The sequence below is a fragment of the Opisthocomus hoazin genome, chromosome 10 (assembly GCF_030867145.1).
Source record: "Opisthocomus hoazin isolate bOpiHoa1 chromosome 10, bOpiHoa1.hap1, whole genome shotgun sequence".
Taxonomy (NCBI): Eukaryota; Metazoa; Chordata; class Aves; order Opisthocomiformes; family Opisthocomidae; genus Opisthocomus; species Opisthocomus hoazin.
In genome coordinates, this window is record NC_134423.1 from 20,093,037 (window position 1) to 20,107,390 (window position 14,354).

Genomic DNA, 14,354 nt, shown 5'->3' on the forward strand with positions numbered 1-14,354 from the left:
GACATCAAGTTACAGCGACTTCTAACTAAGAAAAGGAAGAACACAAGGCTGAGTGGAGAAAAGCTGGTAAGTTTCCCTACTTTGGACGGTCCATTTCTTTGTCCATCCAAACCCTAAGAAAAGTACCAGGAGAAGTATCACCACAAGAATTAAAAGCACCTTAACACTCCGGGTTCAGCTCACTTTCTTGTCAGCGATTTGCATCCACATTCCTCTATCCAGGGCGGGTGTCATCCAGGAGGCTGCAAAGCAGGGCTCCTCCAGCTTCTCTTGCTGGAGCCCTGTTGAACTACATGTGGAAATAAATGCTGATTGAGAAGTATGAGCAGGACTCTAGTCTCCTGGTTCTCACCTGAGAGAAGAGGCGGATCTAATTCCCACTCCAGGTAATGCTGTTTGTACATATTGAAAAAGTATTGGCAGGAAAATAATCTTCTCTTCTCTCTTCTTACATCCCCATATAACTTACAACTTAGTAGATCAACAATGAGAATTCACTCAGGCAGAGAACAGAACTAGCCATGGATCTCCTACATCCTTCAAGATTTACCTCGCCTTTAAGATACTAGAAGAAGAAAGACTGATGAAAACGACTCTGGCCCATTTGTGAATCTTACCCTGAAAACACCCAAAAAAACTGCTCAGCAAAGATAATCCAAATCAGTAACAATTTGAGGGTACTAAGTGAAACTGCATCTTTGTTGAATTCAGTGCATGGAAAAAAAACAATTCACCCAGCTTTTATCTACAGTTTTGTTTAAAGGGAACTAAGGATAAATTCCAGGCAATTTAATGACTGGTATTGTAAGACAGACACATGCTCACAACCTGAAACAGAGATATTCATAAGCAGCAGCAACAGAGGGGAGAGCATCCTATTTTCCAGTAATGAATGCTCAGTTGAGATCATTTATGGGACAGTAAGGGAAGTGCAGAGAGTACAGTGATTGACAGTAAAAGGAGATTTCTGCTCTGTGCGGTCACTGTGTAGTTCTGCAAGGGGGACGATGGGATACGAATACCCGAGCTGGCCTGGCTCCACTCCATTCAGACAAGAATTGTGATCAGAAAACTGGAGATGCTACAGTCGACAGGAATGCCCTGTTCAGACAGTGATACACTGCGGTGAAATGGGAATGATTTGTAGCCAAATGGGAATTTCAGCAAAAGATGTCTTCTCAGTACCCTCAACGCCTTCTGCCGAGTCAGCAGAAATGGCAGCCAGGAGACAGGGGGTGATGGCAGCATGGATAGAAGAGCATGCCTTTCCGGCAGGACTGCACCATCGCAGCACGCAGAAGTTTGGCACTCAGCCTGTGCTGAAACTGGTGTGCTCCAAGCAGGTTTCTGTTCCCTCTCCGGTGACTGTAGCCCCGGTGGTGGGTTCACAAGCTGAGCACGGCCAGCACAGCCAGTGGCTGGGAGGGAGAGGAGCCGGGCGTGCGTGAGTGAGCGAGCGAGCAAGTGGGGCTCCATCCAGCCTCAGCACCCGCGCGGAGCCCTGCCACCACGCCAGGCATAGCCCTTCTAGGTGGGTCTGGTTCACAATAGCAATGGCAAAGAAGTCAACTGTGATTGCAAAGTAGTGGGCAACAGCAAGTCCATTCCCCAAACCAAAGAGAGAACGGGGAGCCTTGGTGCTTCAGCTCATTTGGAAAAGTGGGAGGAAACGGGGTTTGGAATGACAAGATGCCACCAAGACAAATTAAAGCAGTGACAAGCAGGCCGTCCCTCAGGTGGGCTCTGGGCCGGTGGGCAGGGCGTAGCGGGACAGTACGGCCAGGGACACAGGCTGCAGCCAGGGACCTGCACCCGCTGTGGCCGGGCAGGGAGGAGAGCAGGTTTCGGAGGAGAGGTCAGAAAGCCAGCCCCCTGCTCACGGCTTGAAGCCGAGCTGCGGTTGCAGAACCTGAGAGACATGATTGTTACCAGAGAACTTCCAGTGGAAAAAAAAATTAGTATATATGATCATCCTCGTCCCCACACAAGTATCACTTTCCTCTCTAGCAACCCTTTTCCTCATTTGTAGAGGAACCTCTACCTGGAGAAGGGTAGGATGATTTGCTTAATAGATTATACTTGAAGATAAGCTGCAAAATAATTTCTTCTCTGTATGCTTTAGCTTCCATTCATTTCCAAAGGGAGTATCTAGATTCTGAACTCGGGTTAGAACTACCTAAATCATCAGTTTAGTGGCTTTTTTGTTTGTGTTTTTTTCCTTCAGTGAAAATGATCGTAAAACAGAGATACATACTAGACACTGTGTTGTAAGTCCTAAAATAGGAGATTTTAATAAACAATAGCAGCAAAACAGAAGTTGCCAAAAACGAGCTTGAATTTGTGTTTACGTTTCAAACTCCAAGCCAGATGTCCCTGACGTTGGCTGGGGAAGAGTATTCTGAGAAGTCACTGCTGAGAAATATGCGACAACACAAACCCGAAAGATCTTCGTTTTTTGCGGGGAAGTCAAGAACTCGGGCCGCTGCCGCTGAGCGGGGACCCCCCGGGGATGACCGCGGGCTGCAGCGCCGGCTGGGGCCGGGCCGGGAGGCGGCTCAGGCGGCTGCCGGGTCCCCCGGGACGCGGCCGAGCAGCCCGGCTGGGCGCCCCGGTACGGCCGCTGACACCCCCCCGCCCCCCCAGCCAGCCTCGGCGCGGTGACAGCCGGGGGGCTGCGAGAGGCCCGGGGGCGCGGGCGGTGGGAGGGGCGGGGGGGGGGCGGGCAGGTGAGCGAGGCGGGCGGGGCCGCCCGGCGGACAATGGGGCGCGCGGGGCGGGGGCGGGCGCAGGTGCGGGGCGGGGCGGGGCGGGGGTGTGAAGCGCGGCCGCGCGGGGCGGGCCCGCCAAGCCGCGCCGCCGAGTTTGCTGCGCCGCCGGCCGCACCCGGAGCCGCGCTCTGCCCTGCCGCAGCCCCAGTAAGTCCGTCCGTCCGTCCGTCCGTCCGTCCGTCCGTCCGTCCTCCCCCCTCCCGGCGCCGCGGAGTCGGCTCCGGCCGCCCCCTCCCCGCGGAGCCGCTGCCCAGCGCGGAGCCGGGGTGCCGGGCGCTGCGCGGGGCGGGTCTCGCCTCCCGCCCATTGTTTGCGGCGCCCGGGGGGTGAGGGGGGGGGGGGGGCTGCGGGCGCCTCCGTGGGTGCTCCCGCGGGTGTTCCGGCGAGCCCCGAGCCGCGGGGCTGCCGCTGGTCTGGCCATGGTCCGTCTCGCCGCGCCGGGCGCTCCGGAGCATGGGGTGCTGTTGCTGTGGGCTCCGCTCCAATGTCCTTGCCGCCCAGTTGTCCGCTCGGCCCGTGCTACTCGGTGGGCTGAGGAAATATTGATTGATTGATTGATTTGTTTTAATTGCTGTCATCCCCGTCTCGGTTGTCTTGGAGCCCCAGCGGGCGTGCCGTTGAGGGTCTCTGTGCCCGCAGCGTTTGTGAGCCCCCCTGGCCGTGGAGAGGCGCGCGCCCCTGGAGTGGAGCGAAGCGGTGAGGCCGGCGCGTGCCCTCTGACGGGGTCTCGCTCAGCCCGGGCACCTGCCGGCGCCCTTCCCGCGCGTCAGTCCGCGTCCCCGCCGCCCCGCTCGCCGCGCGCAGGGCAGCGTCGCTTCGGCCTCGGCAGCGCTGCGCGGAGCGGCTCGTGCCAGCGCTGGCGCCACGCGCGTGCGCCGGGCGGAGCTGGGTGCTGGTCTCGGTGGACCCAACGCCCCGACCGCCTCGGGCGCTGGTTGTTCGTTGGTCCGCCGGGGACTTGCCGAGTGCGTTGGCCTGCCCAGGCTTGGAGTGTTTTAGCCCCCCGTTCTGTGAGCACCTCTGCCTGGCGCGGAGTTTGGTTTCAGAGGGAAAATCCATGGCATGGGACTGGTGTTGTGATTATGGAAAGGGATATAGCGTTTCTTGGAAGAAAGAAGAAAACTTGAAGTGATTTATGAAATGCAATATAAGGTTTTTGCATTATTATTTGCATTATCTATTATCAATGTAGCCATTTGATCCCTTTCTGCTGTAGTAGCAATTTGTTTTCATTTTCCATTTTTATTGCCCTTTGCATAATGATTTTCTATTGACTGAAATCCTTTTCCTTCCTGTCACTCTGGATGTTGGTCGCTAATCCAATTCTTAATGGCATTTGTAACTACAGTTAAGTTTACGCCCTCATCTTAAGGAAAAGGGAAAAAAAACCCTAGCATACAGGCAGTGCCATTATTCATTTCACAACTTTGAATTTATAGGATTCACGCAATATTTATCTCTTTACTGTTCGTTTGTGTTCTCTTTCAAGTGTTAGCATAACTTGGCCCGTTTCAGGCAGGTCTTGATTGAGAAGGTGAAATAAAAATGCATTTGCTGCCTTTTAATGATCATCTTAGCTAATCCTATTGTGTGTTCTCCAATTAAAATATGATGGGAGTTGAAAGTCTGCACATCTCTTCCCCCCCTTATATTTTTTTTTTTTCTCTTCTCTAAAATATTTAGTAATCAAGAAACCCATTTTTCACATAACTCAAATTTCGTTAAATATGGTGCTAAAATACACGGGATTGCTATGATTTCTTTTTTTCTTTCCCTAAAGGAGAAAAAAAAAAAGGAGTTAAGATGTGCATAGGGAAAGGTTTAATAGAGAGTGGAGAACCAGAGATTTCTTTCTTTTGGAAAAGAACCCTTACCAATGTTTATTGAATTTGCTCGTCTGCATGAAGAGAAGAACTGTTGTTTTGTTATCTAGCAGCTGTAGGAAGATTGACAGATACAAATTGCAAATCTATGAAGGATCTGTCCATGACACAATTTTTAGTTCATTTAGATAGTTATCCTACACATCTTGTCATTTGCAAAATTATATAAACAAGATGAGTAAGTTTGTGGAGAAGATATAAATGCAGTGAATATACTGTAAAGATTTTGAAGCTCTTTGGGATAATTAGCAGAGCATGATCTTGCCTGAAATATGACATTAATGCACTTAATTTAAATTCAAATACGAACACACCATTGTAAACATTATACTGTGGAAAAGAAATACATATTTTGAAACATGCTAGCTCTGTTAGAAGAACATTAAGCGTAATAGTCTTTTTGTTAAGATAAAGAGAACATCATTGATGTCGTGGCGTGCTTTGCATTTTTAAAGGGAATCTAATGAATTACAAACATTCATTATGCTACAAGCAATTGCTGAAACTTCTCAGGACCCCAAAATAGAGAGTTATTTGTATACTCATACTTGCATGTTTTCTCATTACGGTTTCACTGTAAAAACAGAAATAAATAAAAAAGCAGTTGTTCTGAAATGATTTCTCTGCTAGCTCCAAATGTTTCATTTGTCTACTTCTATCTTGTAAATTGATGTTTAAATACCTTAGTGTGTTCAGGTTATGGAACTTTCTGTTGGGAAGTGTGGGAAAGCTAAGGGAGGGAGCTGAGAACAGGCTTTGTTGGATCTTGGAAGAGTTAAGGGCATATAATCTGCTGTGGAAGGTCAGGTTTATGAAATGTCTGAGAAAGAAGATAGCTGCGATTTTCAAAGGTCAAAAATAGCAATGTGCTAATTTTAAAGGACATCTTGAGTAAATATTGCTTGTGTTAACTTATCAAAATGCAAAAAAATAAATGTTTCTTGGTTTGTGTTTTTATCTAAATGTTTTAACAATTTGCTCTGTTAAAAATATGATATTTATAACACAGTTACTGCTCTTTTAATGCTATTTCATTCTCTGTGGACTCGAGAACAAGCCAGTGGAAATGGGCTGCATTTATAGGCCCAAGCCAACTTACAACTGTTGAATGCCTCAGTTCATGACTATTCTTGGCACTGTGCATTGTGGACTGTCACATCCCAAAATGGATTTCTTTGAAACATGTGGGTCTTCAGCGTTCAGTTTCATTTTACCTCTTGTTCGGTTCCCATGTGTGCGTGGCAGAGGTGGTGGTCACGGTCAGCAGACAGATGACGTGGAGCTCGTCGCTGCTATCTGCGCTGACCACCAGCGCTGTGGGTTGACGTGCTTGTGGTCCAAAAGGCTGACTGGCTTGGGTCAGTGTGGGTAAAATGAGGTGGTTCCTCTGGGGATGTGGACGGAGTCAGAGGCTGATATCCTTTGCTGTTCACCAAGGATGGGTACTGAGAACTTCTTACTGAACTCTGCTGCTGTTTACAACTGTTTTGAATTTATTTTTAAATACTGTCTCTTAATCCTTTATCTTGAGAACTAATTCCTGCCATGGCACTATATTTTTAAATTAACTCAAACCTGAGTGGATTCAAAATGCAGGAGACCCTTTTATAAATGACAGTGTTTATGACAGATGGCAAAATACAGGGACCGGAGAATACGTACTGGTTTGTCTGATGGTTTGTGGTATTTTCCATGCCGTACTAGAGCTACATTGATTATCCCTGATACTCCAGGTGATTCTCCTTGACTGAATTGCAGTGGAACTGAAGTGGAAATTGCAACAGAGTGTACATCTGCAGGAACTCTAGGTCATAAAACAAGTCCTAGGTCTGATCTTAGGTAGTCAAGTATTGTTGATCCTCCAAGGAGGTGTTTAATGCTCGTCTTGTTCCTAGGCAAGAAAGCAGTCAGTAAGGATGTCTGTTACAGGGGGAGTGAAGTTTTAATGGAGGAAAAGTCTGTGTCTCAAATCATGGTGATGATGTGGATGATTTAATTGTGAACTAATCTAAATGGTGTCTAGAAAACCAGACAAATTTTCAAAATGTAATCACAAATCAAAAGAAGAGAAAGAAAGATGCAGTATTTTTGAAGGCTGATACCTGGCAGTGTCTCAGGGCTAGAAACAAATGTTACTCTGTGAAAGAACTAACCAGTTCTTTTTTTCTGATGGTATAAAACACCTATTTCTTCCCTTGTAAGCTGAAGATCACTTGACTTTATAATAAATTGACATGTTTGAGACGGGCTTTCTTTGGCAAGGAAGAGTCACTGTGTTTCTCGGTGTCTTCTGCTCTCGTGGCAGGCCTGCAAACACAGTAAGTGCTTATGATGCTGTTAGCCAGGAGACTGTTCCTTTAGCTCAAGTAGGAAGGATCTCCGCTTGGAAAAGAAGCGTTTGAGTCCTTTCTTCCAGTGTAGGAGGAGTTCCTATCAGTTTTGCAGTAGGATTTTCAAGCAGCTTCAATTATGTATTCTTAACTTTGTTTTACTGACGGAGGCTCACCTTTCAGTCTCTCTGACCTTTTTCAGTGAGGTTAGCTTCCACTGAAGCCACCCTGCCTCTTCTGTTAGGTTGTAATTCCCTTTACAAACTCAACTTTTGCCTTTCTTTATTCTGTCGCTCCTGCTTTTGATCATCTTCCCTCAGTTCTCAGAAATATTTCTTATTCATTAGTCCTTACCTTTCCCGCTGATAGACCATTTATGTCTCCCTTGGTCTATCCAAAGAAACTAATTCTTTCTACTCCAACTGTTTGGTTTGCTCACTAGCTCTAAGATCTCTTTACACCTACAACTTTTTCTCCCACTTCAAAGCCAGTCATGACAATGTGACAGCACACGTTTTCTTTTTCCAGCTGTAACTCTAGTATTATGCTTCTGAACGTGAATTTTCATGCCCCTAACACGGCACGTGAAGTTGTCCGCGTGAAGAGAGTTCATCCTGGCAAGTCGCATTACTATAGAAATGGGAGATCCATCCATGCTCTTGAAAGCCAGCAGAACTGATGCTTGAGGACTTGCATTCTGTGTGTGTCAGAGAGCAGAACCATTATACATATCATCTAAGAGATGTACGCTATCCTTATTTTCTTTGGTAAGAAGTTAACTGACAAACTGCTGATGGATTCTGCTTCTAGAACAAAAAGAAGCAGTGTTCTCAAGTTAACAGCCTGTGCCCCTCTTCCTTGCTAGTCTTCCAAGGCTCAGAATTCTCCCTTGGAGATCTATCCCCTTCTACAGAGCTTAGTTTTTATATACAAAATATATTAGAAGGCTCTTTATGAGAGCCTGAAGTGCAGAATTCTGCTTTATTGCAGCTGCTCTAGAAGGGAGTAGTCTAGCCCTGCATTTTCTTCACGGGTGGTAGCTTCTTTCTAGCTCATCATGGGAAATGTTATTCTAGTTCCAGTACTAGCCAAATTTACAAAATCTACTTTAAAAATGCTTTAACCTCATTTATTTGTTGGTGTGGGGTAAGGAAGAGAGCGAGTTATTCACGTATAATGAAAATGCTCAGTACTGAATCAGATGTAGCCAAACTGAAAATCTCAGATCATAAAGTTCAGCATTTTTGAATTGGGGTTGAGGTGGGGGAGACCCACTTACAATTTGCCATTTCAAGCAAGTATTACTTTTTTCACTTTCCCATAATTCAAAGAGCAGGTGAATGAACCTGTCTAAGGATGTAAAATTAAAAAGAAAATCACCTTTGGAAGGAAGGGAAACCAACCATTTCACAAAGCAAAAGATCAAGGTGGGACATTTCAGCTACAAATGAGAATTTACACAAACATTGTTAGCATGAGAATGTGGGTTTATAGTGCGAAGTCTAATGAAGTGATAAGTCTCTTTTTGTTTCATACAAAACATAAGAAGTGAAAAATCCCAGGATACGAACAGTAGTCACAAAGTACCCAAATCTTTTCAAAACTAGTACTTATGTTTTGCTAGATAGTTTCCAATTAGATGTCTCAATTACATCATTTTTTCGAGAGATCTTTTGAGTCATCCAATGTCCATTCTGTTCTGTGTGTCACCCCCCTGTTTACTGAGTATTATTGTGACCCTGCTGTGAGATCAGAAGTTTTAATAGTCAAATCTATTTTCTTACTGTGCTTCACAGCTTTTTAATGAAGTTTTCAGAGTAGCAGTACCACCCAGGCTCCTACTGATACCCTTGTAGCAGGTACAAGTATTAAAGCTTCTGCAGGCTGGATCCTGGGCTGTCATGCTGGTCAGTGAAAGACCGAGGAACATGCAGTTATCGGTCACATCTCTTAAGCTTTGATCAAGGGCCATTCTTTGCATTTCTGTTGTAGAGACAGGATTAGAATCGGTTCTCTGGAGCAACTTCTGATTTCATTCATCAGCGAAGGCTTCCTTCAGTCTTCTGTCTCTTTCACTGCAAACATCTTGGCTTTTACTACAAAAAAGGGCTGGGGATTGTATGTAAACTCTTTTCATGGTGAGTGGCTGTGTAAGTTTTTATTATGTTTAGACAAGAGTAAGCAGGCCTAAACTACCAGCAGGCTTGTCACTCCCAGCTTGTGAATGCATAACACTACAATTTTTTTTTTTAATATTGCTTTTATGTTGCTTTGTGTTAATACCTTTACATGCAGTTAAGAGCTAAAGGGATTGTGCTGGTTCCTTAGTGTGTGAGCAATGTTTGAACCTTTGCATCACCGGGCAGGTTTGTGCCACCTGAACTAATGAAGCATTAAGGAAAATAGCTGGTTCTGCTTGAACTATGTTAGTGGAGAACATGGTACTTGCTTTTCTAGATCTACCATTATTCTAGCATTTTCCCCAGCAATCCTGGGTCCCGTTCAGATCTGGAAGAGTATTCTAACTCATTCATCTAAATTCGCATCCTGATGACTGGACATCTCTTTCCATAGCTGCATGTTCTTTGCTCTAGTGCTCCACATAAATCTCACCTGGCTTCTCGTTCCAGACTTTTCCACTGCTTACCTTCACCATCCCAGTTTTGGTTTCCAATTCCCAGGTGGATTCTCCAGACATCTTGGCCAGTCATTGATTTCTTTCAACATCCCTCTTCCCCTCCTGCCCCCCTCCTGTGCAGATTCACAGAAATACTGATTGCTGATCTCATTATTTCTTTGTGTGAGAAGTGAATATGAGAGCAATAATCTCATTTGTCTGCTCTGTAGTGTCCTTACTCCTGTTCTGTTCTGGTAGTGAGTCAATTCTTGTTCCTATCTGAAAACTAACAAAAACCCGCACTTTCTCCAAATTGCTTGAGGTTACGAGGAGAGAAACTTTACCTGCTCATTGCCTAGGTAGCTAAAGCTGTGCTGGCTCCACCAAATATTTAAAAAAAAAAACCCAAAAACAAACAAACAAAAACCACCAAAAATAAACAAACAAAAAACTACTAAATAAAAAAATCTGGGGAGAGTTTGGACACATCCCTGAACATGTAAGAGAAAATGTGTTGAACACATGCTGTATTTCCAGAGAACACAGCTGTTGAACTCTAAACCCCTACAGAGAATTTCACACACTTATAAAGCAGGCAAGTTTCTCTTCTTCCACGTGAAGAATTCATCTCTGTCATTACAACACATTAGAAATGTTATTGTTTTGGTCGAATGTCAAGTCTTTCCATCAGTGCAGGAAAGCCTTCAGATTTTCTCAGGAAAACATGACTTGTCCATGTTAAAACATTCCCTTTTTCTCGTAGCAATCTATATATAGCAAACTGAAATTATGATAAAGCATTTATTGAAAAAGCATAAGAAAAAGGCTTTTTCTTTCCCTTGTGTAAAATATCAGCATAAGGACATTTGTGCAAAACTATACCTAGCTGTACTTACCGTGGCGTTCTGTAATAGGAAATGTTGGGCAGCCTTAGGTAGGCACACAGCTCCCATCCTACCTTTGACACATCATGGGTAGTTTGGAATATTTTTCTGTCTGCAGATCTTCAGGCCTGCTAGGATGTGCCTGCGCTTGCACTGTGCAGCACTGCATTGACATGAAAGCCAATTAAGTAAGAAAAACAATGTGAACTAACACAAGCAGAGTGCTCTACTACTAGGTCTCCTGCGTATGGAATAGTTCAAGAATTCCCACAAAATACTTCCTTACACAGTGTACCGGTGAGTGTCCTGAAGGGTGGAGCTATACACTGAAAGCAATTACATCTGTGGGTATACAATTAGCATGTCTACAGGTGTGTGAGTGAGAGGGAGAAAATACATGATAAGGTTAGCATTGGAGAGTTCGGTAGCAATCCAACTTAACAGGACTGCATTACTCACAATTGGAAGAGATATATGTGTTGATGGATAGATGCAGAGAGTGAAAGAGATTGGTGTGTGTGTGTAGGTATTTATCTGCTTGAAAACTAGACGGAGTGAAGATAAAGTGCAGTTAAATCTTAAAGCACTGCAATCTGAGAAGTAACACTGTTCTGTAAACACTTTACCCTGTAGAAATGTTCACATACATGGTTCAGCTCATTATCTGTGAGCAGGGAGTTTCTGAAGATGGCAATTAATTGCCAAATGGGGATTTACCTTGTTAGGCTTTCAATTGTTTAAAAAAACCCAAGTTTTACAATTTAATTTTGTATGTGATGAGAGAAAATACATCATTTTCATGGGGCTTTTTACTTTGTTTGAACTGTAAAGGTAGAACTCTTCTTACCTGTGCATTATTTCAGTGTGCTGTGAGCACCTGACGGACATACTCATTGAGAAATTGTTGAAAATGTTGTTACCACTTTGCTTTCTGGCAGACAGTCTGTAATCCAGTTTGTCAAATGAGTTTTCTTGATTGCCTTGCAGCATATGCACAGTACTTAAAAATGTCATAATTACCTCTCTGAAGAGTTGGGGGGGAGAGAAAGACACAAAAGAAAACAGGCAAAAATTCCGCTTTCTATTCTTACGTTAGTATAAAGAAAATGGTACTGTATAAAGAAAATGGTATGCATAAAGGCAGCACAAAAGATGTAACAGAAATGTTATAATGAGAGCAATCAAGTCCTTCAAAATGCTGGATAGTGCTTGTACCATTGGGGGGAAGAAAACCCCACAGATTGCTGTGTAAAACATTGAACATGTATCTGGTTTTATTCAGCAGGCTAAACTTAAACTATCAAATGCACTTGCTGTCTGATTTTGACTTGAAGATAAGTGTGTGAGGGTCAGTTCTTCAGAACTTTTAAATGTGGGGTGATTACTAAAGTCGATGGGCGCCTCTGCCTCGAAGTCCACTGTTCAAAATTGCTATAAAGATCAAAAATAATTTATTTTACTTCTACTACTGTGATATTTAATGTGCTTTAGAATGTATGTAAATACTTGTCGTCTGTGGCTTTCTGCAGAATTTACAACTTACTAAATTTGTTACCTGCATGGAAGCAGGGTGAAATGTTTTTCCTATGTATTGTTATGTTTGGCTTATATCTAGTCTTAAGCTATTGTTTCTTTTAGGCTAACTTATATTCTTCTTGCCAAAATCATGCTTACAATATTTGTCAAGAATCTGTGGAGGGCAAAGATATAAACTCTCAGCAAACAGACAGGATTTCAGAGAGGTGAGAAAACACTTTGCAAGATTCATGGTATGAATTAAGCTGCTAGTTGATTAGCTTTTGCAGCTATTTTTCCAAGCACTCAAGAAAGGCCAATGCATGGTACAATAAATCTAGAGATTTTAGACGCTGATATTCCTGTATCTTAGCCTCTCGATTTCTAAAATGTCAGTAGTACTTATAAATCAGAAGTTTCTGCTTGGTATTCTGGGCAGCGTGCCTTTGAAGCTAGGCTGAAGGGAGCACCAGGAGTGGTGCCTATTGGCCAAAACCCCCAAGAATTGTCAGGAGGAAAGATTCTCTTACGTGGGAAAAGACCTTCTCGATCTGTTGCCAGGAGGTGTCACTACAGCTCAGGACTGTTTAGTCCCTTGAGTCACACTCTAATAGTTTCAAGGTCTCATATAAGTGCTGGTGTCATCAGGTGCAATAATGCACCGCCCTTTATCATATGTCCAAAGAAGGAATGCTGGAATTGTGCAGTCCACTAATATATAGACAAGAGATGATGCTAATATAGGCTAAATATGTTGCCCCTCAAAAATACCCTTACTACACTGATACTGAAATATGCATGCAATGTGATATGTGTACCCCCTTCCTTTGGGGAACCGGTGCTTACGCAGAGCTATCAGATGCACTCACTTGTGCTGCCTTGGTCCTGTCATCTCTCAGGGCCGTAGCAGAATCTCGGGAATCGCTGATCAAATGTATTAAGTTAGAGTTAACATGGCAAGATATCTGTTGAAAACCAGGAGGGTAGAAGTGTCAGTCTGAAGGAGAAGGAGCAATGGGTAGGTTTGGAAATCATATCCTTAAATGCTACTGATACCAAGCTCTCAAAACAAGTCATTTATTTCAATGCATGAGAAGCTTTTTATTCTCAATCATTTTGCGCAGCATATTATATGTATTTTATACAGCCTGCTAATGAGCTGAAGACTTGTTAATTATATGTGTGTGGAATGGCATAGCTGTTGAATTATGCACATTATTTTTCTTTACAACGAAGCCTTACTCTTAACTGTATCTATCCCGGCTGAAAATGTACACCTCAGGTTGCTGTTACTAACTCATCTACTGTCACTTCATTATCATCAGTCTTAGGGTCGTGGTGGTATGAAGAATCAGTCTGAAAGCTGGAAGAGTTGGCTAGGCAATAAAAAAATATACTGTTTAAAAGCAGCTTCCTGTGTCACATAAAACAGCTGTTGGGAATTTTATATCCCCTGAAATAAAAGAAAAAAGTTTAATAAAGGAGTGTAAAATCTGTAATGGCTCACTTCATTTTCGTTCTTTAGGCGTCTGGTTTGTAATTCGTTACGATTTTCCTATTTGATATTGTCGTCTTGCCCAGAGTGGGGGGAACACCAACCAACCAAAAAAACCCCAACCAAAACCCGCAACAACCAAAACTGAAGTTGTGCATGTTATTTACAGCAAAATATTCTATTATACCAGATCATACTTGTGAGATTTGGAATCAAAGTAGAGATAGGTGCACTCTATCTGAATTTATTACCCTTACAAAGAGTATAAAATGTAATGGTAAACCTGATCATCTGTTTGTTACCTTGGATGATTTCGGAAAGTTACAGAAATTTGCAGTGCTGGTGGTACCATTTACTTACTAAACAGCGTGTTTTTATGTAAACTTGGTGTCTAGTGTGGAACGTAAATTATTGCGTGGAAATAAGACTTTCAAAATCCCTGTGTCTCTTACTATGAATTATTCATATTGATGAATACTGATGTCTAGCTCAGTATGTGTTGAATGGGGATGGTGTTTAATTTACGTGTGTTGGAGGTCAGTCTCGTAGATCTAGGGGAAAAATATAGATGATGAAAGCACACTGACATGCCTTTACTTTTATCAAGAGCTCTAACCTCCATTCAATTTACTCTGCGAGGCTGCTGTTAAAGTCTGGCTGTGTAGTGCTCCTTAGTGTATGCGTGTGATCAGAACAGGAGTGCATCTTTTAAGCCTCCATTGGTGAAAGATGTGCAAAAACAGTGAAAACTGTTATGGAAAACTTGCCAAATTGTGTGAGTTGGACGCTGGGTGTCTCCATCGCCTTTTAATCTCTCCTTGGTGCTTTCAAGTTTCGTTCTGACATTTAAAGTGGTGGTTTT

General features: G+C 43.6%; 1 protein-coding gene across 1 annotated transcript in view; it reads left to right on the plus strand.

The window, feature by feature from the left end:
- Positions 1–2,857: 2,857 nt before the first annotated feature.
- Positions 2,858–14,354, plus strand: part of SEMA6D (semaphorin 6D) — a 226,325-nt gene continuing 214,828 nt past the window's right edge. Inside the window, exon 1 of the mRNA XM_075431392.1 lies at positions 2,858–2,915. The gene's annotated coding sequence lies outside the window, so the exon portion shown is untranslated. The remainder of the gene's footprint in view (positions 2,916–14,354) is intronic.